This window comes from Hirundo rustica, chromosome 1, assembly GCF_015227805.2.
Source record: "Hirundo rustica isolate bHirRus1 chromosome 1, bHirRus1.pri.v3, whole genome shotgun sequence".
Classification (NCBI taxonomy): domain Eukaryota; kingdom Metazoa; phylum Chordata; class Aves; order Passeriformes; family Hirundinidae; genus Hirundo; species Hirundo rustica.
Genome location: NC_053450.1, coordinates 155,300,301 through 155,325,886, shown reverse-complemented (window position 1 = coordinate 155,325,886; position 25,586 = coordinate 155,300,301). Strand labels below are relative to the sequence as shown.

The following is a 25,586-nucleotide window of genomic DNA, read 5'->3' as shown; positions in this document are numbered from 1 at the left end:
GCCCCCTTTTTTTGTATCATGTTTCTGAAAAGTACAATATAAACTATTTCATCTGGAAATCCCAGCCCCTGTACTTTGAGATCAGCAGAAAAACCCTCACAAGAGATAAGCAGGGAGAGGAGCGTTCAGTGTGAGCTGCAGGTGTGAAACCTTGTGCTCAGAGGACAAAGGTGACCGTGGCAGCCACAGATAATCATTTTTATTTGCCACTAGTGAGACTTTAGAGCTGGGTTATTTCCTTGGCACCACCAGCGCTCACCTGTGCACGGAGCACGTGGCTTTGAGGAGGGAAAGGCATTTTCTGCTCCTAGGATGGGGAGATTGTGAAAAAACCAAATTAAACACCTGGCACTGGGGCAGCCCGGGCGCTTTGCTGGTGACACCGAGCTCTGGGCGCTGTCACAGCTGCAGGGAGGGGATGGGACACCCTGGGACGGCCAGCCCGGAGATGTGGGACTGTGCCAGCCTCAGCAGGTTCAGCAAGGCCAAGGGCAAAGTTCTGCACCTGGCCTGGGACATTCCCAAGGGATGGAGAGCAGCCCTGGGGAGAAGGACTGAGGGGAGCTGCGGGATGAGAAGACACAGAGAACCCCTGTGCTGGGCTGATCCCAGCGTGGGCAGCAGGAAATGGGGAATTCTGCTCCATTCAGGTGATTCCCCACCTGCAGAGCTGCTCCAGCACCACAAGGACCTGGGGAGATCCAGAGCAGGGCACGGAGCTGCTGCAGGGCTGGAGCCGGGCTGGGAGAGCTGGGAATGTTCCCCTGGAGAGGAGAAGGCTCCAGGGAGAGCTCCGAGCCCCTGGCAGGGCCTGAAGGGGCTCCAGGGGTGGAACTGGATGATCCTTAAGGCCTCTCCCACCCACCCAAGGTGGATGCTGTGATCTGAACCCCACACAGTCCCCGGGACTCTCAGAGGCTGCGGCACGAACGAGGAGCCACGGGGACACTGCCCACACCTCGCCATCACCCACGGGAAAAAAGGACAAAACAGAAACCAAAGCTGCTCTGCACAAACCCACATACATGAACCTGATCTGCTGTCGCAGTTCTTGCCTTCTGATTTAATACTATAAAGTGGGGAGTGCAATACTGTCCTGCTGATTTACTTATCACAGTAACTGACTCACCTCACCCTCCCGCTCTGCTGTTCGTGCTGAATTATTTGCATTTATTCCATTTATTCCTCTGATCTAGCTCTTTTTTTTTTTTTTCCTTCCTACCCCTAATCCCACCAAAAAAGTTTAGGCTTGAATTTAAAGCATTAACAGGATTGCTGAAAGAAAACGACTTTGAAAAGCCTGTTATCAGTCAGCGAGTGCAGCTGGTGGACACCCAGCCTCCCTTTGTAGTTGGAATTCTCTAATAAAGGAACATCTGAGCTTAATCCAAAGCCTCTGCTTCATAAATAATGAGTCTACAGTCTTTCATTTGAAAAACTAGACTAATTTAAGGACAAAACCCAGGTCCTCCGAGGCACTTTGGAAGTTTCCTCGCTTTGAGGCAAGGGTTAAAAATTCAGTATGGAAAATTATCCTGCTCAAGGTGATCTGTGTTAAACAAGATATTCATCACCAGAGCCCCGCTGTTTCACTTCTGTCTTTCAGAGGATCATTCCCCAATCTGTGTTTATCTTTCACTCCTCAGTTTATAACTTGGGAAGTTTCTTTTAAGTAATGCAACTATTTAGAATAAAGCAGGGCGTTACACTTGTACAACCAGGATGCTCTGATGCATTTCAATTTAGATTAACTGTTTTCACTACTCCCTGTGCTTCCCCCCCTCCCACATTTGCAAAATGACTTTAGCACCACGTTTAATTATTCAAATAGAGCTGAAAAAATAACCCCCACTGAAATTTTGATGAGGTGTTAAGGATCTGTAACCGTCCCCCCCCCCCTCCTCAGGCATAAACTGACATCTCTTAATTAAATAACGAGCAAAAAAGCAAAGTCACGGAATAGCAGAAACGGCTACACTAAAAATACACAAAAATAACAGCCTCACTTTAATTCCACACGGGTCTGAAGGAGCAAACTTTGCACTACATAATTTCTCGTTGAGTTCACGTTCAACCGTTTGATTACATCAGCACCTCCAAAATGATCTTGGAAGAAGCGAAGCTTGCCAGGGAATTTCACTGGGGGAAACGTAACAGGCACAGTCAGCATATCTGGCTGCTGAAAAATGATTCTCCAGATAAATTACGTGCTAGAAAAAATAAACATACCCCAGCCTAGCGAGAAAACCAGCTTAATTTTGATGAATCGTGGGCATCTGCCGTGTTTCTGCAGGCACATCCCAGACCAGGGAAATCAATATTGCATTTGAAATCCCTGGGGAGCTCAGACTCGCAGCAGCAGTGGCTCAGCGAGCTCACTGAGTCCTTGCCACATTCCAGCTGCGCTCCAGTTCGGGCATCCAAACCTCCCTGAGTGTTTGTACCCCTGCCTCCCAAAAAAACCCACGCTGAGGAACAGCAAACTGCTTTGGAAACTTTCATTCTGACCCCACCAACAGCAGAAAGAGGCAGTTTTTACTCTGACTCCTGCAGTCCTTGGCAAGTTCTGGTAAGGGGGGACAGAAAGTGCAGGTGAGAAGAAGGAAGGAAGGAAGGAAAGAAGGAAGGAAGGAAGGAAGGAAGGAAGGAAGGAAAGAATCCCCTGGTCTGGCACTGCTGGGGACACAGAGACAAAGCCACACGCACAAATTCAAAAATAACTTCTGCTCATGGCTTCGAATCCAACAGCCAAAGCCAGCACAACCCTTGGAGGGTCAGACTTGGAGATTTCTGGTGCTTGGGGGCAGCTTATGGAAGAGAGGAAAAGCAGCTTGGAAAGAGTTAAATCCTCCAAGAGGAATCCTAGATAAATCCTCCAAGAGGAATCCTAGACGTGCACTGCACAGCTCTGTCCTCACCACAACCTCCCCTGCTGCTGGTCACTGCCTTCACTCCTTAAATGTGCTCCTCTCGCTTTCCCAGGAGGACTCAAGTTACCAGTGCCCTCCTGAGCACATCTTCTATTCTCTAACAGTCAGCCACCAAAATAACTTTTCTATTCTCCCCCAGTGTCACTTTCGGAGTATTTCCTTCTCTCATTATATAACCACGGAGCTCTGCTTTAAAAGGGAATCTCCTTTTATCACAGGAAGTCAAACCCCAAGGGGAAAAAACATCAAGTCTGTGGTATGTTTAAACAAGACACCATCAGCTGATGCCAGCCAGAGTCAGGATTTCTGACGGTGTGTTAAATTCTGTGCTCCAATCGCCCCCTCCAACAGCCTTTTAAAAAGTTCTTTGTAGCAAAAAAATTAATACATTCAGCTGGCCTTCAACAGGATCTGAGAAAACAGAAATACGGGAGAAAAAAAAAAAAAACCCAGCAGCTGGCAGCTTTGGAGAGAGAGCAGAGGAAAACCTGTGGCACAAACAGGGCTCGGGGTAATTAAGGGGAAAAAAAATGCAAATGGATGCTTGAGAGCCTTTGTGAATCACAGGATTCACTCATCCATCACCACCTGAAGGGATCCCAGAGCTCTCACTGCCCACCAGGGGCACCCAGAAATGCCCCTGAAACCCCAGGCTCCAGCCAGAACCGGGTGCCAGGCTCTGCTCGGAGAGGAGCACGCAGGTTTGTGCCCACGGGCAGAGTCTGTCAGCAAGAGCAGCAATTCCTGCTCATCTGGCACCTTCAAAACCTTCTCTGCAGAAAACTGAGCTTGGAGGTGCAAGGAGTTTCCTGCATGTTCCCCAACGCCTCCAAATTCACCTTAATCCCTTCCAGGAGAGGGAAATCCCGCAGGAGCTGCCAGCTAAGGGACACAGTACACCAAAATAATCCAGAACAGCACGGGGGAAAGAGTGGTTACAGTTTTAAGAACAAAACAACGACTGATGAGACGGAAGAATCTTGGGAAGTTGATAATGATAAAGGTTTTTTCCACACCATGAACGCCCAGAGGTCTCAAATGTGCAGCTTTTGGGATGAATTTGGGGTTCAGCCATCGGACAATGCCGTGCAACGCCGCTTTACATTCATATTTAGGGCTGTTAAATCCTAGAAAAGCCACCACTGCTTTTAAGGGAAAATCCAAGCAAATTACAGCATCTCTCCTTAAAAGTGAATCCCCCAAGCTGAAAATAGTTTGGAGCAGAAGCAAATCAGCTCGAGTCACATCAGAGCAGTGCTAATGCAGAGATACATCCCTATAAATCCAGTCATTCACCAATTACACCCATGCAAGCTCCTAAGAGGGTCACTTCAGGACAAATATGTAATCCCAATGTGACACTTGATCCTATTGCCCTACATGCCCTGTCCAAATCCCAATGCAAAAAAAAAAAAAAAGAGTACATTTTAGCTAAAAACAAAACAAAACAAACCCAGTTAAAGAAAATCCAGCCCTCAGAAATATCCTTTAATTCTCATGTGGTAAATGCTTAAATAGGTTAAAATAGAGCCCAAAGAAAAATAATGTGTATGATTTAAGCATGAAGAGCTCCTGGAAAAATTAACCCTGTGGATTATGTACGTTGTAGTTTCGTATGTAAATGCAAATTTGTGATATCAAACCCAGCTTGAGCCACCCAGAGTCCCCATCACGGTGGTGTCACAGGACACCTGACATGTCTGTTGTGCGCCAACCCCACAGCACCGCACCCCAAAAGGATTTGGGGCTGTGTCCCATCACCCTGCAGGACTGTGCCCATGGAGGTGGAACCAGCTTCCATCCCAAACCTGGGCAGGAGCAGCACTCAAATCACCTGGAGCAGCTGCAGAGCCGAGCAAACACCCTCAGAATCCAGAGCCTCGGCATGGTTTGGGTTCAAGGGATTTTAAATCCCACCCAGTGCCACCCTCTGCTATGGCAGGGACACCTCCACTGGCCCAGGCTGCTCCAAACCCCATCCAGCCTGGCACTGGACACTGCCAGGGATCCAGAGACAGCCACAGCTGCTCTGGGAATTCCAGCCCAGCCAGGAATCCCTTCCCAATCTCCCATCCATCCCTGCCCTCTGCCAGTGGGAGCCATTCCCTGTGTCCTGTCCCTCCAGCCCTTGTCCCAACTCCCTCTCAGTTTTTCCTGTAGCTCCTTCAGGTCCCACAAGGCCACACTGAGCTCACCCCAAAGCTTCTCCTCTTCAGTTGAACGCTCTCAGCCTTTCCTCCCAGCAGAGCTGCTCCATCCCTGGGATCACCCTGGAGCCTCCTCTGGGCTCTCCAGCAGCTCCAGCTCCTCGCTGTGCTGTGCCCTGGGCTGGGGGCTGCACTCAGAGCGAGGAAATCAACACCTCTGGGGCTCTGCATCCAGAACATCCCGGTGGGAATCCAGCACCAGGCCATCACACAACCTATTTCATTTACTGCTGCTTATTTAAAATCACTTAAACCCACAGCTCCTGCTAAGTACCAAGTCTGAATGATCCACCCATTAACATCCAGAACCCTTCTGCTAATTGCTCTGATTTATGACTTAAAACAGAAACGATTCACTCCCACCACAAGAGTCCAAAGGAAGGAAGAGAGGGTGACTCAGTTCTTTGTCTCGTTCTTTGCCTCCCCCATCTGCAGAGCCTCATTCAGAGCCTCTGCTGGAGCTGCCTGGGGATTTTTGTCTTTGCTCTCCCAGTTTGGAAGTTTCCCATTACCTAATTAACAGCAGTGAAAGTATCCATGGACAGCAGAAAAAAACTGAGATTCCCTAAAACCAGTGCAGATAAGCAAAGGAGCATTTTTTAACAGGACACTGCACTTAATAAAACTGCAACAGAGAACTGGCTGAAATTGTTAAACACAAAAAAAAGCACAAAGAGGAATACACCTCATCAACACCTCCAAAATCCCCCATCCCTGGAAGTGTTGCAGGCCAGGCTGGACAGGGCTTGGAGCAGCCTGACATAGTGAAGGTGTTCCTGCCCATGGCAGGGGGTGGAATGGGATGATTTCCCAACCCACACCATTCTGGGATCCTAGGAAAAATGAACATTCCAAATTCAGTGCTGTTGTGTTTGGCTTTGCCACCATTTCAGTGCACCAGAAAGGGAACCTGGGTGCAGAGAGCAGGGAACAGGCAGGAATTAAACACTTGGAACTGCTATAAATACAGCACCAACAATCACATTTAAAGAACACTCTTTAAGCTGCTGCTTACAATTGGCTTTTCCTCAGTAATTTCCAACAGCATTTCACATCCAGCATCATTGCTGATTTCACATCACTGCTGATTTTCTCCTCAAGTGTGGATCAAGCTGCCCCCAGGGAGAAGGGAGCACGTGAACTTCCTGAGCAGATGTCACTGCCAGGAGCACCTCCCAGGCCATGGGGGCCTTCAGCCTAACCCAGGAACACTTCCACCACAGTGTGCCTGAAACCCAGGCAAACCTGAACTACTGAGAGTCAGGTGCTTAAAAATACCCAATGCTTTCCAGAGGGGATCACAGGAAAACTGTCAGTGAGGCACAGCTTTCAGATTTCCATTCTCATCCTGTTCGTAGCAGCTCCAAGTGCTTCATTCCTGCCCCATCCCCACTGCTGTCTGTGCTCAGGTTTCCATTTTGATGAGCTGAAACGGAGCTAACACCAAACACAGCAAGACTGAATTTGGATTCGGGGTCTGAAGCATTTCCCAGATGAGGAGAGACTGAGAGAGAAAGGATTTCCCCAGGATGCAGGGGTCCTACCTGCTCAGCTCAGCCCAGCTTTTCCACCATCTCCCAAGGACCTGCTCCAAAGGACATCACCCTTTCTTCTGGGGATGAACCCTGTAGAGGTGACACTGGGGACAGAGCCACACACGGCACGAGGAGCAGCGGCCACAAACCAGAGCACAGCAGGGAGGAAGAGCCTCTTTCCATGGAGGGGCAGAGCCCTGGAACCGCTGCCCAGGCCATCCTGGGGTCTCCCTCTCTGGAGACACCCCAAACCCACCTGGACACATCCCCGTGGCCCTGGCAGGGGGGTGGCCTGGGTGATCCCACTCCAATCGTTCTGGGATCCAGGCGTGCCTAAGTCTTTCCAACGCATATCAGCCAAGGATTTTTCACTCTTACCCATCCCACTGACAGCATCTCCCCATCACATTCTCCCCCAGCAAAGCCAGTGTGGTGAGTGCTTGGCATCCCCTTCTCCAAGCAGTTGTTTCTACTTCCCCTTTAACAGAATTGATGCAGCTTCTAAAATTAGTTGTAGCAATCCCACCTGAGCACCGACCCGTTTCTCACCGCCCCAAAATAGTGGCACCACAACCTGATAGATAGAAAGCGTGAAGTGGAGGAGGGCTGGAACTTCAAACGGGTTTTGGCAGAGAAAATAGAAGTCATAACGTGGAAACAAACCCTCAGTATCAACTCCTGGAAGGACAAAGTGCCAGAGTGTCTCCAGCCAAGAGCCAACACACCACAGTCCCTGCAAGGAACACGTGGGAGGCGGGAGAAATGAGAGCAGGTAAAAGCACCTGGAAGTTTCTCTGCCCCTTCCAGAGGATTTTAAGCACTTCACAAACATCATTTAAGTTACATGGAGATATTTGCCTCAATCTTCAGCGTGAGAGCTGAGGGGTTTCCACTCACAAGAATGAGTTGTGCTGCGGCACTTCGGGAGTCACAGCTCCAGAGTATGTAAACACACTTTGAAACCGCTCTGATAAATGCTCCCATCATTTTACTTTGTTTGGAGCAAGTGTCAACACCCTAAATTCAGCTGAAAAACAGCTTTTGGGGATGATGTAGCTCTAATACAATTTTACAAAAGACAATGACTCACTCCCAGGCGGGAATGCGTTGGAAGGGTATGACCTAATGCTCAGAAACGTTCGCTTTTCCAAAAAGGTCCACTTTGAATATGCACAGTATCTCCCCAACCAGTGAAGTCCTTAAAAAAAGAGAGTTTTTGCACACAGGAATTTACACCATTACCTCATTTTTTTTCCACTTCTAGTCAAAATCCAACCAGCAGATCTGCAATTTCCCTAACCTCGATTTCAGCCTGGTCCTTCCCTGTCATCCCATCCCTGGCCTTGTTCTCCAGCCCGTTCAACCCTGGCTGTGGGAGGCCAGAGGAGCCCTGCCCCAAGGTGCCAGCCAGCACGAGGAGCTCCTCAGCACACAGGGATGGAGAAGTTAAAATTCCAGTCAGGACACAGCAGACACGGAACACGAGCAAACCCAGAGCACCTGACGGACGAGCGAGACGAGCTCACGCTCAACTGGATTCCCCACAGTCCTGCTGAGGCTCCTCCAGCTGTGAAGGGCTGATTGTTCAGTTGTTCTCTTCAGCCAGCAGCTGGGCAGCTCTCTGAGGAAGTTTGTTCCAACACAAAGCCCAGAATCCTGGGATCCAGTTACGACCCCCAGCCTCGCTGCTGCTCGTACTTGCAAACACCCCGGCTAAAAAGGGGCAAAGTGTAGGAGGAAGATGGGAGTGAGTGACACAGGCTAATCAGGATTTTAATCATGCTAATGGATGTGATTAACTGCATACTTCTCCCAGAAGCCTCCTGCAGCTCCTCGGAGTAGCCTGATAGCCAGCACGCAGCCGGGGCAAACTGCTCATCCCGCTCTAATCCGCAGCGTCACCCGCTCAGGGATACACCTGGTACTTAACCTTCCTCCCAACCCACACAGCCACCCTGCCAACACGCTCGTTTTGGGCAGGGGACACACTCCAGCACGGTGTTTGTCTGCTCTAAACTCTCTGTGCAAGGGGAGTTCCAGCTCCGAGAGACTGGAAATCCAACCTTGGCAAAGGAAAGCTAATCCAGGGCCCACTGCGTTACACAAACCTCCCTCGACAACGCAACTACAACCATTGTTTCTGTCTGCCGGTTTTGTTCAAATCACAGGGACACTGCGAGCTTTATCTCAAAGCTGGTTTATCTTGCTACTCCCCGGAGGAGCTACCAATTCAGCAGTTGCCACTCTGCCCGAGAAAAGTTCCGAGAGGCAGGGAGTGAAACGAGGCAAGGATTAAAAGAGCAGCAAGGAGCAGAGGGAAGAAATCGGCCCCTTCCCTCCCCTGTCTCCAGGAGAGCACTGAGTAAATAACCCAGCACCCTCCCACCCTCCAGCAGACATTTCCAGGGAACAATGTGCAGTATGGAGCTGGAATACACCGTCATTTATGTGTACAGCCGTTTTTATCCAGGGAGTAACCTACACTTCCCATGAGTAATTTAGATAAGGCCAAGACTGATCTTGTTTGGGGCAAACCCTCAGCACTACCCTGACATAATTTTTAAGAGTGCTACAGCATCACACCAGTGTCTGTTCATAATCCTTCGGGGTCAGATTTCCCAGTAATTTTTAATAAATTTAGTACTTAATAATTTCTAACGCAATATTAAGAACCCAGAGCAACACAGGGCACCAGTGTGAGCCACAAGTATTCCATTCTCCTCATTACCAAGTTGAAATCTGCATAACATCTACAGCAACTGATTTCACTGACCTTTTCTTCCCACGAGAAATTCCTTCCCATGAGCGAAACACTAAGCCATGGAGTTGGTCTCTGAGCTGTAGGAGGAGAAACCCCCTCACGGGATGCAGGGGTCCTACCTGCTCTGCTCAGCCCAGCTTTTCCACCATCTCCTAAGAACCTGCTCCAAAGGACATCCACCCTTTCTTCTGGAGGTGAACTCTGTGGAGGTGACGCAGCGCTTCAGCTCTGTGCCACCCTCCCACGTGCTGTGATCACAGACCCCTGGCTTCTCTGATCTACAGCTGTCTATCATTTCATTTGCCTTCTGGGAGGAAAAAGAGAAAGCACAGAAATAATCAGTTCCATTGCTGTTAAAAGCACGAGGAAGCTGCGGACACAGACATTTGACTAAGCAAGAGATTCGTCTGTTTAATTTGGGACAGGAAGTACAAACACGGAGTTCCAGGAAATAACTCAGCCTTTCAGAGCGCTATCAGCTTCTTCAATTTGCCTTTGAAACTCCACAGGTACCTACACAAATGATAATTTTGCTGTCTGCAATCTGACTCTCAACGACACGATGAGTAACGCGCCTTGAACTCCTCATTCTCAGCGGAGGAGCCTGGAACTTTATCTTCCAATCTATGTCTGGCCTAGCAAAATAAATTATTTGGGGTTTTTCTGGACCAAACCAAGGTACAGTCACACATTATTTCACTTTCAAGTAACCATCACTTTCATTTGAATTGTAAGTAGCCTGAATTCATCCTGACACAATTAAACCCTGTCTGACCAGCGGTTTCCCTGAGTCATAAGTTTGGTGCGGGTCAGAATTTGGAAGCTCGCACATCAAGACACAGCGCAGAGAGACAAATGGAGCCCAAGGACTGAGTGATGGAGACATCACTGGTTCGGCAAACAGCAGGTGAGTTTAAGCCTGAGGTACACAAGAGCAAAAACCTGCAATGGGTGCAAACCAGACCTGAACTCTGCAAGAACTCAGAGCTGATGGAATGGCTCGCATTCATTTGTTTCCAGGGAAGAGAGGCAACCACTAAAATACTACAGGGGTTGAGACCTCAAATATAATTACAGCTCCACTGGCTGAAATTACAGCTGTGTCAGCCCTTTTACCAGCAGGAATACGTAATTCATTTGGTTCAACTGAGCACTCATCAGACTTCACATAACGAGCTTAAAGCTGGAAATCCAGTCCTGCCCCAGCCTCCACTCAGCCTCACCTTCTGACCCTCCAAAACCCCAATTTGCTTCTGTTCTCACTGCTGCTCATGCTGTTGGCGGTGTGGGGGTGTTTAGTAACACCACAGTACAGTTTGGGCAATCCTCTGCTATTTAAAACCTTGGCTTAAACTGCCAGGTGTCCCTGGGAGGGAACAAACGAGAGCACCGAACCCAAATACTTCAGAATCACTACTTTCACCTGTAAATGAAACACACTCCCAGAGTGAGCCCAGGCTGGTTCCAGCCGTGTCTGGGAGCCTGTGGTGTGATTATTCACCCCCTGGCCACTCCAGTGCTCACCCAAACCGGGCTGCACTCAATCATCTACCACGGCACTCACAACCTTCAAAGCTCCCCACAGACAAATTGGGCAACCTGTTAAGGCAGATCTCCAGATACCCTGCCAGGGTGAGGTGCTGCAGCTGACAGAGCAGAGCTGTGGTGTCCCACGGTGTGCCCCACTCCTGGGAGCAGCGGGCAGCACAGGGACAGTGCCTGGCACAGCCCTGGCTTCGGAGGAACAAGCTGATAAAGTCAGGATCCGCTGCCATAAGCGTCCTCCAGCAGCCTCCCCTTTGGTCTTTAAGGACAGGAGTGACATAATCCTCTCCTAATATCAGCTGAGGGCTCGGGGGGGAACCAGGGGTGACCCACAAACTGTACCCATGGCAACACCGGGCTCTAGCTGAACTCCCCGGGCTGGCATCTTCGAACCACTGACACTTCTTTGTATTATCTGATCTTTCCCTGATGTCATTTCTGCAGAGACACATAAAAACAGATTTAATAATATCCACGGCCTTCAGCTTCAGAGTCAACAATCACAGTCACAAACAGATCAGCCATTCTGCCTTCAAGCTTATTATTTGTCACTAACATGTAATTATTACCAAACTAAACAAAAGACACAGGATATTGCTGCTGTTGCAACAGCAAGTAAGTTAAGCTCCTTTTCAAACTGAAAAAGCCCATCTCTTCTGAGGCAAGAAGGCACAAAAGAATAAAAAATTAAAAACTTTAAAAGAGCCCGTGAATCCTCCAAAACGCATCTGGAAGGGCAATCAGAAATTTCATCGGTTCTCGCAAGGAAAAAACAAACAAAAACCCATAAAGCAAATTTGACAGACAGGTCTGTCCAGCCAATGTCACCTTTATCATAATTGTACTGTCAACCTGAATAATTCTGAGCTACAATTTCTCTTTCTCAAATAAAGGAGGAGGTAATCAAGCTGCAACAGCACCTTATAGATACAATACCAGCAAAACATGCCAGACGGGACATCAGGCCCTGGCAAGGAGAAAAGAAGCTTTAGAGTTGTAAAACTCCAGCGCAGCCCTGTCTTCAGTTTACAAAATGAAGCTAGAGCAGCATCACACGCAGAGCAGGAGGAGGCCCTGAGCAAGGCTTGTTACTCCACACTGAAACGCTGAGCAGCACTTGGATGGCTATTGTATTACTCAAGAAGCATTTTAGCTGGAATGGTAACCTTGGAAGAACGTTCAATGAATAGAGGATTTCCAGCTTTAAAAACAAATGAAAACTTTTTTAAAAACTCTAAAAATCAATGGGTTAATCTGCTCAATTCAGGAATCAGGGGAAGGAAATAAGCGAGGGAACAACCAAGGACGAGAGACCAAGAACCACCAAAAGAAAAGAGAACTAAATATCAAAATTCAGGTTCAGCACGTTCAGACCAAGCTTTTAACACACCCCTCTAAGAGAGGGAGAGCGTACAACACTCATACTACCAGGATACACCTAGAAGCAGCTTCTGCCTGAGCAGAGCAGCATCTGCAGAACCCAAAAGTTCACCGCCTTGAGCTCCAAAACTCATTAACAGCGACCCTGCACATCACGCCGTGGCCAACGTTTGTTTAATTCCTGTACCAAGAGAAGTTTGCTCATCCCGAAAGCGGGCCCGCTCCGCATTTCTGGCTCGGCTGCGCTGCGATGACTGAGCAGAGGCCTGGAGCCTGGCGCATCCCTGCTCGCCACACCCAGCGCTCCGAGCCGCGCTCTGCCCATGCTCATCCTCCTCACCCCGCGTCCCGCTGCGAGCCCGCAGCCATCCTTATAAAGCCGGGAATACGAGGGATCCAACGGCAGCACAGCGGCGAAGGACGGGGCGAAAACACGGCACGAAAAGTTTCGAGCCGTCCCAAGGAGAAGTGCGGAACCGCTGCGCCGCCCTTGAGCCAAACCCGCGGGTCTCCGTGCTCCGGGGAGCCGGATCGGAGGGGACCCCGCGGGAGCGACGCCGGGGAACCCCGCGGGAGCCCCCCGGACCCACCCCGGCCCCTGCCCCCGAGCAACAAAGCCGCGCCCCGGCAGCGCCCGCTCCCTCCGCCGGCTCCCCCGGGAGATGCTCGGGGATGCTGCGGCCGCTCCCCGCGCGGCTCCCGCGCTCCACAGCCCCCGCCACCGCCCGGCCCGGCCCGGCCCCGGCCCCCCCGGACACCGGCGCGGCCGGAGCCCCCGCTCGGCCCGGGCCGCCCCTCCGCCGCGTCGGAGGGCGCCGCACCCGCGGCGCCGCGTCCCCGTGCCCCGGTCCCCGGCCGCAGCCCCCTCCCCGCGGCCTTACCGAGCGGCGGGGGCGCGGGGCAGCGCCGGGACGGAGGCGCCTGGCGAGTGTCGCTGTCCCCTGCGGGCCCGGCGGGAGGAGGAGCGGGGAGCGGAGCCGCGCTGGCCGCGCGCCGAGCGCACTACCCTGCTGGCTGAGGGGGCGGGGCCGCAGCCGCCCGGACCAATCAGCGCCGCGCCGCGCCCGGCACCGACCAATCGGAGCGAGCGCGGGCGGCGCGCGGCCGCGCGGGGCGGAGGCGGCGCTGCGGTGAACGGGCAGAGCGGTTGGGTGCGGCGCGGGGCCGGGGCAGGGGCGGGGCCAGAGCGGGGGGCGGGACCGGGGCGGGGCCAAGGGGCGGTGATGGAGGACGGGGACGGGGCTGAGGGGAGATGAACTGAGGGGATGGGGCTGGGGGGAGAGGAACTGAGGGGATGGGGCTGACGGGAGAGGATCTGAGGGGATGAGGGGAGAGGAACTGAGGGGATGGGGCTGAGGGGAGAGGAACTGAGGGGATGGGGCTGAGGGGAGAGGAACTGAGGGGATAGAGCTGAGGGGAGAGGAACTGAGGGGATGGGGCTGAGGGGAGAGGAACTGAGGGGATAGAGCTGAGGGGAGAGGAACTGAGGGGATGAGGGGAGAGGAACTGAGGGGATGGGGCTAAGGGGAGAGGAACTGAGGGGCTGAGGGGAGAGCAACTGAGGGGATGGGGATGAGGGGAGAGGAACTGAGGGGATGGGGCTGAGGGGAGAGGATCTGAGGGGATGAGGGGAGAGGAACTGAGGGGATGGGGCCGAGGGGAGAGGAACTGAGGGGATGGGGCTAAGGGGAGAGGAACTGAGGGGCTGAGGGGAGAGCAACTGAGGGGATGGGGATGAGGGGAGAGGAACTGAGGGGATGGGGCCGAGGGGAGAGGAACTGAGGGGATGGGGCTAAGGGGAGAGGAACTGAGGGGCTGAGGGGAGAGCAACTGAGGGGATGGGGATGAGGGGAGGGGAACTGAGGGGATGGGGCTGAGGGGATGGAGAGGAGGGGATGGAGATAAGGGGGAGAGGAACTGAGGGGATGGAGCTGAGGGGATGGGGCTGAGGGGATGGGGCTGAGGAGGGAGAGGAGCTAAAGGGATGGGGCTGAAGGGACAGAGCTGAGGGTAGAGAGGAGCTGAGGGGATAGAGGAACTGAGGGGAAGGGGCTGAGGGGAGAGGAACTGAGGGGATGGAGCTGAGGAGATGGGGCTGAGGGGATGGCAATGGGGGACACAGCTGAGAGGGGCTGAGGGGACCTGGCTGAGGGGACAAGGCTAAGGGGATGAAGGAGATCCCACGCTTTGTGGAAGGGTGAGGTGGGGCAGGAAAGGACGATATTTAAAGGGCGAGAGGAAACCCTGGGAGCGTGTGCACGCCTGTGCGGCACGGAACTCGTGGCTGTGAAGGAGCTGGAAGGAGTGTGGCGATAAAGCAGTGCCCAGGGACAGATGGAGGGCCCAGCCGCCCCTCCAGGTGGCCGAACAGCAGGGACCACTCGTGCTGCTTCTCATAATCCTCCATGGCCCTTCTGGCCCACAAAGGCAACCCTCTGCACATTCAGGAGGGCAGGAGGAGAGCAGGAAAACAGGATAAAGGGATGAAGTGCAGATAGCAGGACGGTGAGGGATGAAAGGATGTGTTTTTACAGCTGCAGAGTCACAGAATCACAGACTGGCTTGGGTTGGAACCGACCTTAAGGATCGTCGAGTGCCACCCCTGCCATGGGCAGGGACATCTTCCACTGTCCCAGGCTGCTCCAAGCTCTGTCCAACCTGGCCTGGGACACTGCCAGGGATCCAGGGGCAGCCACAGCTGCCCTGAGCACCCTGTGCCTTGGCCTGCCCACTCTCACAGCCGAGAATTTCTTCCTAATAAACATCCTAAACCTACTCTCCTTCAGTTTAAAGCCGTTCTCCCTTGTCCTGTCCCTCCATCCCTTGTCCCCAGTCCCTCTCCAGCTCTCCTGGAGCTCCTTTAGGCCCTGGAACTCCCCGACCCCTGAGCGTCCCTCTCGCCACTGGCCTGCACTGGGACACGGAGCCAGTGACCACAGCTGAGTGTGACCATCCAGCCCCCTCCTCATCCACCCCATCCAGGAAATCCCTGTCTCTCCAGTTTGGAGTTTGTCGTGTGGGACGGAGTCGGGCACTTTGCACCAGTCCAGGCGGGTGACACCGCTCAGCGTCCCCTTATCCACCATCACTGTAACCTCCACTGTTTGCCCTCAGTGAAACCGTTTCCCGTGGCTGAAACTCCCTGAGATGAGCGCGAGGGGACACTGGGTTGGCGCAGTGACAGCAACCACGCCGGAGGAACGTTCAGCCTCATTCTTCACGGGTAAACCATCGCAGAGTATTTTGGGAGTTAACCCAGGCAGCAGGGAGGGAGGGACACCGTCCCCTGTCTGCTGACAGCCAGGCTCCTGCATGTCCCCGAGGGCTCTGTGTCACCCATCTGCCCAGAGGGAGCTGCAGAGCTACTAAATCATGAAAATACAGGACACGCTGGCCTGCCAGATAAGAAAATCAAAGCATGGTGACTAAATTAAAACAAAAATAGGTGTGTCTCATGTCTGGTCACTGGAGGGAGGAAACACCCTTGGCATGAGGTGTGGGAGGGGGCACACCCCATCCAGGCAGCGTTAAGCTGCACCTTCTGCCCACCCTTCTCCCAGCCTCCCAAGCTTGGGTACCTTTCCAGGGCTGGAGCTGGTAAAGGGAAATCCCGTGTCCTGATGGAAGGCAGATCCATAACAACTGCTTGTACCATGTGCTATTTTTAAGCTCCGAGATAAAATAGCATCCCGATGGCTTGCGTTGGGAGGCGGTTTGGATTTCAGGGCTGACCCAGCCTACCCTGATCATCAGACGCTTGAAGATCCCTCTTTTTCTTGAGGAAATCCACCTCTCTTCCCCTCTGGAGCCTTTCTGCTGCCTGTCTCCAAGACAGGGTGCACCCTGATCCTTGAGCAGGACAGTGTTCCCTGTGTCTGTGGAACAGAGTCAATGATACAACAAAAAGCGGGGGTTACAACCCAGTGATACAACAAAAGCCAGGGGTTATATCAGCGCATGTCTGACCACTGGGCTGGCTGCTATTGGCTTCAAAAAGAGCTTCTGGGTCATTCCTTCTAAATTCCAAGCCTAGAATTTATTCCCCAGAAGAAAATCCTGAGAGCCCAAAGCCAGGCCTTCACCGCACAGCGATCACACAGGAGCAAGCCTTTGGTGGATTAAGGACACGGTGTGCCCAGGTTTCCCCCTGTCACACAACAGCTCTGACACCTCACCCAAATCCCAGCCAGCTACACCTGAAATCATAGAGCAGAGCAGGTAGAGCCCTGTAATGCCATCGGTGTGTCCATTGTAAAATATAAATTGCAGCAGGCAACTGTCCACTGTAAACCAAGCATCCCCACGGAATTGTACGAGGGGCTTCTGACCTCCCCAAGCCTGGCTGTGTGACCCTGGGCTCCCAACAGCCCCACAGCTTTGGGTTTTCCTTCCATGAAACCAAGGAAATCGGAAGGAAATCGGAAGGAAATCGGAAGGAAATCGGAAGGAAGGAAGGAAGGAAGGAAGGAAGGAAGGAAGGAAGGAAGGAAGGAAGGAAGGAAGGAAGGAAGGAAGGAAGGAATTTCATCCAAGCTTAGCACAGCTTCCCAGGGCACTGTTTAATATGAAAATTGCTTGGTTTAGTTTAAACTCTGACATCTATTCTCTGCTTCCTGGGAGCAACCTCAGGCCACACCGTGTTTGTTGCCTCCCCACCTACCTCACCTGTGCAAAAATTCAAAGCATCTCCTTTATCTTTGTTTGTCCCTCTAAAGAAAATAACCTATGCCTCCACTTGCTTTTCCAGACTCCGAGTCCTCTCCATCTCCATGTGGCCTGGAAGGGAGGGCAGCATGAATCAATGTCCTCAGTGTAAGGCAGACAAAATCTGTGAGACGCCAGAGGTGTGTCTGTCCTTGTCACAACACAGGGGGGGATTTTGTTTGGTGGGGTCGGTGGCAGGAGAGAGGGTGTTTAGGCAAAGGCTCTGCCCTTTCATTAAGCCAGACAGGGAAAGTGGCTGTGGAAAAGGGAAAGGGCCCAGCTCATCTCCCTAAGGAGTCACTCCTGGCCAGCACCTTTAGCCCAGCAGGGCAGGTAGGGCAGCCAGCACCGGGGCTGCTCTCAGCGTGGGCCTGACCCGTGCTGGGTGAGTCAGCTGTGGGCACCGGGAGAGCTGGAAAAGGAAAGCTCCGAGTGGGGAACGCTCCTTTGTCACAGCTTTGATGGGAGCCGTGCAAATGAAGGACGCCGGGTGACACAGGCGATCCCAGGGCACTGAGAGCACGAGTGTTGGAGATAAGCAGTAATGAAGCGGGCAAGAGCTTGGCATTCCCTGCTCAAAGCGCAGGGTGTGGGTGCCCGGCAGGGGCAGCGCTGCGGGGTCTGTCTGTGCTGTGGGGTCTGTCCGGGCTGTGGGGTCTGTCCCATCTCCAGGGTCTGTCTCAGCTCCGGGGTCTGTCCAGGCTCTGGGGTCTGTTTGGGCCATGGGGTCTGTCCAGGCTGTGAGGTCTATCCCAGCTCCAGGGTCTGTCCAGGCTGTGGGGTCTGTCCAGGCTGTGAGGTCTGTCCAGGTTCCAGGGTCTGTCCCAGCTCTGGGATGTGTCTCAGCTCCAGGGTCTGTCCAGGCTGTGGGGTCTGTCCCTGCTCCAGGGTCTATCCCAGCTCCAGGGTCTGTCCCAGCTCTGGGATGTGTCTCAGCTCCAGGGTCTGTCCAGACTGTGGGGTCTGTCCAGATACCAGGATCTGTTCGGGCTGCAGATTCTGTCCAGGCTGAGGGGTCTGTCCAGGTTCCAGGGTCTATCCCAGCTCCAGGGTCTGTCCCCGCTCTGGGGTCTGTCCCTGCTCTGGGGTCTGTCCAGGCTCCAGGATCTGTTTGGGCTCTGGAGTCTGTCCAGGCTGTGGGGTCTGTCCCAGCTCCAGGGTCTGTCCCAGCTCTGGGATGTGTCTCAGCTCCAGGGTCTGTCCAGACTGTGGGGTCTGTCCAGGCTGTGGGGTCTGTCCCCGCTCTGGGGTCTGTCCTCACTCCAGGGTCTGTCTGGGTTCCAGGGTCTGTCTGGGTTCTGAGGCAGTGGTGCTGCTGGGGGCTGAGCTGTCACTCCTCTCATCCCTCACTCATCTCAGACAGGCAGCAGAGCTGTCGGGCAGGGGTCATGTCCAAAAATGAGTGCCCAGCAGTGCTGTCAGTAAGCAGTGAACCCAAACTCTATCAGGGAGAGAAACTCATGAAGCAGATCTAGATGGGGTTTGAATGGAGCAGGGAATTGCCTCCACACTTGGAGCAGCACCCACAGACTCTCATTTTCAGGAAATTTCAGCTCGTTCACTTTTGAAAGTGAATGTCTGTAAGCAGCTTGGAGGATTTGAATACTCTTACAAAACAAATGTCTCCTCACTCCCCTATCATGGATCAGGGGTGCAAGGGGAAGGTAACTACTCAATGAGGCAGGACGCTGCTCCGGGGACAACAAAAGCATTGTGGGTCACTGCCAGACATTTGCCAGCCAGACAGGGCTGTTCTGCTCATCAAAGCTGACTCCAGCACAATGGAAGGCATGGAATTTCAGCCAGGGATCCCTGCCATCCCAGAGACCTGTCAAGGCTCTCTGACTGGTCATGGGATTTGCCTTGCAGCTGGCACACCCCGTGATCTCCTGATCTGGGATCTCTCCGTCAGCTGTAACCTGGTGTGGGGCCACAGAGGAGGAGGAGGAGGAGGAGAGGAGGAAGGTGGCTGGGGGCTGCACTGAGGCTGGGGCAGTGACTTCCATTAAGAGCTCTGTGGTCCCAGAAAACACAGCTCCTGCTGCTGCCCTGCACCACAGGTGCTGCTGTGAGTGACCTGGGACACTTCCCACACACAGCTTGGGATTTCACACGTGGGAAGAGGAGAACCTGCAGAGGCTTGCCAGGATTTTGTCAGGAGTTGATATTTCCATCGTTCTTTCTCCAAGCAGAGCCTTGTCCTGGGCAGCCCAGCCTTCTGGAGGGCTTCATCCTCCACCTCTGGAGAGGGTTTTTAGTATCAGAGCTGATCTCTTCTCTAGCCTGGGCCTTCATAAGCCGAGCCCAATTATTCCGAGGCAGAAAAATCGAGTCTGCGCTGTAACGACAGAATGAAATGTCCTCAGGAGTTTGCGCGTAGCCTTAAGTTACCTTTTATAAATAGGTTAACAGCTGGAGGGCCTGTGGTTGTTTAAAAGGAAAAGACATACAGGACATGCCCTGCATGATATGCTCCATCCTAAGCAATTCTGCCACTCTGCTGATTTCTATCTGCAGATTAAAGGATTTGCCTTTCAATCAAATTATTCTCCTCAAACTCCCAAGTGGGGGACAGCGGGGACTGTGACATTCTCCACTCGGCGCAGCTCTCCCCGGCGCGGCCACGGATGATTTCTTCCACGCCGCTCCCGAATTGCTCCTGATCGATTTGATGGTGAATCGCTATTTCTGTCCTGCTTCTGGTGCACAGGACGCTTGGGGGACGGGAGAGGGTGAGAGGTTCTGGGCCCTGAGGAGCTCCCAGCCTGAACTAGACAGAGCATGTAACCAGGACTGACAAAAGCTGCCTGATGAGACGCTAGGAGACTGTTCTGGGCAAAAGCCATCTGCAAAGAGCCCTCTCCATCGGGCCCGAGGGTCTGCAAGAAGTTTTGTGCAAGTCATACCCTTCTCACTGACAAGGACAGGGTGTCAGGGACCAGGGCCTGGCTTGTTTCGTTTACTGCTCCTCCCTCGGGTGAGCAGGCACAAAATCAGGTGCAGAGAGCAGCAGAGGGGAAAGTTCTGACCACTCACTCACCTGCAGGCTGGGAGGAGAGGCCTAGGGGTGCTGCCATGGAGGACACGGTGCCCAGAGCAGTGCCAGGCTCTGCTGTGAGGCCTGCGGTCACTGCTGGGACAGAAGGAGGGGATTGTGAGAGGGAAACAAAGGCCACAGCTGCTGTGGGGCTTTGTGTGTGGGGACAGCTGGGACAGGTGAGCTGTGCCAGGTGAGGTGTCACAGGTGCGCTGTGCCAGATGTGCTGTGCCAGGTGAGGTGTGCCAGAAGCGTTGTGCCAGGTGAGCAGTGCCAGGTGAGCTGTGCCAGGTGAGGTGTCACAGGTGTGCTGTGCCAGATGTGCTGTGACAGGTGAGCTGTGCCAGGTGAGCTGTGCCAGGCGTGCTGTGCCAGATGTGCTGTGACAGGTGAGCTGTGCCAGGTGAGCTGTGCCAGGCGTGCTGTGCCAGATGTGCTGTGACAGGTGAGCTGTGCCAGGTGAGGTGTGCCAGGCGTGCTGTGCCAGATGTGCTGTGACAGGTGAGCTGTGCCAGGTGAGGTGTCACAGGTGTGCTGTGCCAGATGTGCTGTGACAGGTGAGCTGTGGCAGGTGAGCTGTGGCAGGTGAGCTGTGCCACGTGTGCTGTAACAGGTGAACTGTGACAGGTGAACTGTGACAGGTGAACTGTGACAGGTGAGCTGTGACAGGTGTGCTGTGCCAGGCGTGCTGTGCCAGGTGAGCAGTGACAGGTGTGCAGTGACAGGTGTGCAGTGACAGGTGTGCAGTGACAGGTAAGCTGTGCCAGAAGTGTTGTGCCAGGTGTGCTGTGACAGGCATGCAGTGACAGGTGAGCTGTGCCAGGTGTGCAGTGACAGGAGAGTTGTGCCAGGTGTGCTGTGCCAGGTGAGCTGTGTCAGCTGTCCTGTGCCAGGCATCCTTTGCCAGGTGTGCTGTGACAGGCGTGCTGTGATGAGTGAGCTCTACCAGGTATCCTTTGCCAGGTGTGCTGTGACAGGTGTGCTGTGATGAGTGAGCTCTACCAGGTATCCTTTGCCAGGTGAGCTGTGCCAGGTGTGCTGTAACAGGTGAGCTGTGACAGGTGTGCAGTGACAGGCAAGCTGTGACAGGTGAGCTGTGCCAGAAGCGTTGTGCCAGGTGAGCTGTGACAGGCGTGTAGTGACAGGTGTGCAGTGACTGGTGTGCAGTGACAAGAGAATTGTGCCAGGTGAGCTGTGATGAGTGAGCTCTACCAGGCATCCTTTGCCAGGTGAGCTGTGCCAGGCGTGCTGTAACAGGTGAGCTGTGACAGGTGTGCAGTGACAGGCATGCAATGACAAGAGAATTGTGCCAGGTGAGCTGTGCCAGGTGAGCTGTGATGAGTGAGCTCTACCAGGCATCCTTTGCCAGGTGAGCTGTGCCAGGTGTGCTGTGACAGGTGAGCTCTGCCAGATATCCTTTGCCAGGTGAGCTGTGACAGGTGAGCTGTGCCAGGTGTGCAGTGACAGGAGAGTTGTGCCAGGTGTGCTGTGCCAGGTGAGCTCTGCCAGATATCCTTTGCCAGGTGAGCTCTGCCAGATATCCTGTACCAGGTGAGCTGTGCCAGGCACAGGTAAGGCCAGACCAAACATGAGTGATCTCCTCCCGCTGTCTCCCCCTGGGCTGCTCGGAGCTCTGGGACAGGACTTTTCAGAGCACACGCTTCTCGTACCACTCCTTAGCCCTGCTCAGAGCAATCCTGGACCCAGCACTTTCCCACTCCCTTTCTGAGCCCCCCTAAGCCAGGGACAGCACTTCCTCATGGCTGTAACTTACAGAGGCTGGTGGTCCTGCCTCTAACTCCTCTGTTTTCATGTTACAGCTGATAAAAGAACGGAGGATTTCTGCGGCATCTTCCCTTGGCCATCCAGAGTTTGCTCTGGTTCCACCACATCATTTCTGACCTCTCCTGAGGTGGCTGATCTCTCAGTGTCTCACCACGTGCTCTTCTCCCTTCCACAGGTGCCCCTCCTGCATCTCCAGCAGTGTGCTGTGGGAATTGCCTCATCCGTGTCCCAGTGCTTCCATTCCTCTCCATCTCCCTTCCCTTAGATCTCTAACGCCTCGTTCCTCTTGCTCTCAGCCTGGGCTGAGGTCAGGACACTCCGTGCACAGCAGTGCCCGGATCTGATTTTGGAAATGCCGCTTTGGAAACCTGACTCCCATGAAGTTCCCCTGCTCGTGGAGATGCCTGGGGGCACTTGGGCTGCCTCAAGAGTTCCCAGGGCGTTTTCTGTTGTGTGTTTTCCCTTTGGGCAGCCAGGCCATTTGCATGAGGCCTGTGAAGGACATGTGTGCCGGGAAGGACACGTGTGACGCTCCTCCTGAGCCGTGCAGCCGCTGCCGCTCCCGTCCTGCGCGCTCAGCGCTCCAGGCATGCAAATAAAGGGTGTGTGTGGCTTGCATGCAGATGCTGCAGCTTTAAATATGACCTGTGCAGGAAAATTGCATGAGAAACACCTTTTTGGGCTAGAAGCAAGGCCTCTGTGTGGATTAAAGGCAGTGTCACCTTAGCAGCAAGGGCAGAGCTCTGCTGGAGAAGAGAATTCCTGGTGTGGCTGGGAAGGGGCCTTGAGGATGATCCCGTTCCACCCCTGCCATGGGCAGAGGGGCCCAGCCCTCGGAGCAGCTCCGTGGCCTCCTCTGGATCCACTCGAGCAGCCAGAGCTGGTTCCTGCCCCTGACAGCCCCTCAGTCCCAGGTAACAAATCCCACACGGTTCTGCAGCCCTGGAACACGAACCTTCCACCCCAATCCCCTCACCAGGAAAGTTTCTCAGGCTTGGAAAAGTTCCCTGCCTCTGCTCCCAAGCTCTCCCGGAGCAAAGCAGAGTGAATCAGCTCACCCCTGAGGCTGCGGCAGAGAGAGGAACTCTGAGGAATTGTCTCACATCCAAAGCTGGAGTAAGGACAAGGAGGAAGGGACAGCTGGGCTGAGGGTGTGACTGCAGAAACTGGTCCCAAGGAGCAGGGTGAAAGTAGCACAGGCTGCAGCAGAGCTGCGCCAGTTAGAGCTCAGCCAGAGGGTGGCTGACGGTGGAGTTAAAAGTTGCCTGGAAATGCCGAAGAATGAAACTCAATCTGTCACCTGATTTAATCACCGTGTTGTTGAGGCTGAGCTTTCTGGAAGAAACAACGTAAACACAGGCTCTAGAAGGCGATTTCTTCCCTTGGGACTCCACAACAGACCTGGAGACCCGATTGTGAAATTCCACCATTGTGGGAGGAAAAAAATGCCGAGAACATCCAAAGCTTGTGCTCAAAGGCTGCAAACCACCACGATTTCTCCACGTCTCATTCTGCTCTTGCTTTTAAAATACACGAGAGCTGGGGGAAAGTGACAGCAGCTCTCGCTATGATGGGGGAAAATGATTTCAATTCTTATTCATCTCCCAAAAATGAGCGACTTTAAGGAAGGGGGAGGAGGGGGGGAGTGAATGCACTGCAGTTGCTTGGAATAGGAATACGACTCGTTCGTACAAAGCATGGAAAATAATGATAATCCAAGGGGGAAAAAAATCTTGGCAGGCTATGAAATTCAAAAAAAGGCAGAAAACTAGAAAGCCTGAGCAACGGCAGAAGCAAAAAGACTGAGAGACAGCCCCTTTCCAGCCTTTGGAGAGATAAATCAGGCTTTGGGGAGAGCAGGCAGGTCTCAGGGCCCAGCAAAGGAGGCTGTTGGCAACTGATCTTAAGTATTATCTTGGCATTTTAATTTTTGCAGCCAAGAGGATTTATCACAGAAAACAGCAGGGCAGCAGACAGGCAGGAATTAAGGGAAATTTAGGCCCCCATCTCCGTGAATTGATTATAATTGGAAGCATCCACCAGCCAAGGATCCAGGCAACCAAACAGCCCAATTCAGCTATTTTCAAGTTTTTTTGCTAAACTGAATGAATCCCTAATAGCAGCACTCAGCTGTGGAGTGGTGTCTGCATTAAAAACTGCTTTTAGAGGGGAAGAAAACAAACCCTGAAGGAATCAAAGCCCCCCCTTGTCCAAAGCACTCCCAACTTATCCGATCTGGAGAAGGTTTGTGGCAGCTGGGGAAACGAAGGGCATGAAATGCCACACAAAGTAAGTGATAAAGAAATAAGTGCTGAAGACAGCTATAAATAGAGGTGTTCAGCATCAGTCACTGAACTGGGACTCGTACAGGCACAGCAAGCTTGGGAAAAGGCTCCTGGAGAAGGAGTGGGGAAGATGACAAGAGAGTCGTGAAGATCAGAGAGCTCCGTGGCAATTAACTCGTGCCAGGGAGAGAGGAAGGCGACAGACAAGCAAACCCTCAGGACATCCAGATGCCACGTGAAAGTGGGGGAGAGGCTGGCTGGGGAGCCTGAATGACTCGAGGATCCTTTCCCAAATTAAAGCCAATCCCCAAAGGTCGTTACACATCCTAATGAAACGCCCGGTGCGGTCTGTGCTCAGGAGCAAATCCTCTGGTCCTCAGCTGGCCCAGGCTCTGGGCTTGCTCAGCTCCTGAGAGCCACAGAGGGCACGGGGGGTGGATTGAGCCTGAAACTGAGGTGACAGGAGAAGCTGTTTGGGAAGCTGTGGGGTCATTCAGTGCCCAGACAGATGGGAAAAGGCATTTAAGGTGTCTCAGCACATCCCTGAGAGTGACCTTCAGGCCATTCCTTCCAAGAGGAGCATCCACAGTCCGTGGAAGAGATGCTGGAGTCCTCCTCTGCATGGGAGGAGCCTTTGCTGTGTGCAGCTCTTTCCAGGCCCATTACTAAATCACCAAGAAAAGATTTTAGCTAAAATCCAAGCTGAAAACTCTGCAGACTGTGCTTGTGGCTTCTATAAACCCCATCTGAACCCAGATGAGGCCAGGAAAGCATCCAGATCCTGCTAGGAGAGCATTTGGAAACCTTCATCGTGCTTAACTTCAGGGAGCAGAGAACCTTTTAATCTCTCATTGCAGAGGGAGTTTTGGAAAGGGAATCTGCTTGAAGTCATGTCCCGTGTGGACATCGCTCCCTTTTTTTGTTAATGGATGACTTCTGTCAGAGCTGGCCTCAGAGCAGTTTTCAAAGTCAGTGAATTAATCCTCCTTCCCCTGAGAACAGGCTCTCATGGCTGCTGTCTCCTCTCCTTGGCCACGGAGTCTTTGGAAGGGAGAATTTGGGATAATCAGTTTGTCACAAGTGTCAGGAATGCGCTGCACAGAGCTTTATATGCTGACAGAGTAGTGCTGGTTGTCACCAGCCCAAGCATCTCCCTTAAAATTAGTATCTAAATAAATCCATTCCTTTGGGAAAGCATCTGCTTTGGAATTAAATCGTCCCAGATCTGAACATTTTGCAGCATTTTTGCTAAACTCGAGCTGTCACCAGACCAGAGCACGATTAAACATTAAGTCTGCAACAAATTCCTCAGGAAACCTGAGAAGTCAAATACGAAACCACTGAGAAGAACCAAATGACTTCAACGTCAAATTGCTGCTTCAGCAAATGGAAGCAGATTTGGGGCACTGGGGGAAGA

General features: G+C 52.9%; 1 protein-coding gene across 6 annotated transcripts in view; it reads right to left on the bottom strand.

Moving 5' to 3' along the window:
- MAP4 (microtubule associated protein 4) overlaps positions 1 to 13,336 on the bottom strand; it is a 159,692-nt gene extending 146,356 nt beyond the window's left edge. For all 6 annotated transcript variants that reach the window (XM_040064439.2, XM_058421112.1, XM_058421117.1 and 3 more), the window contains exon 1: positions 13,240 to 13,336. The gene's annotated coding sequence lies outside the window, so the exon portion shown is untranslated. The remainder of the gene's footprint in view (positions 1 to 13,239) is intronic.
- Between the last annotated feature and the right edge of the window lie 12,250 nt (positions 13,337 to 25,586).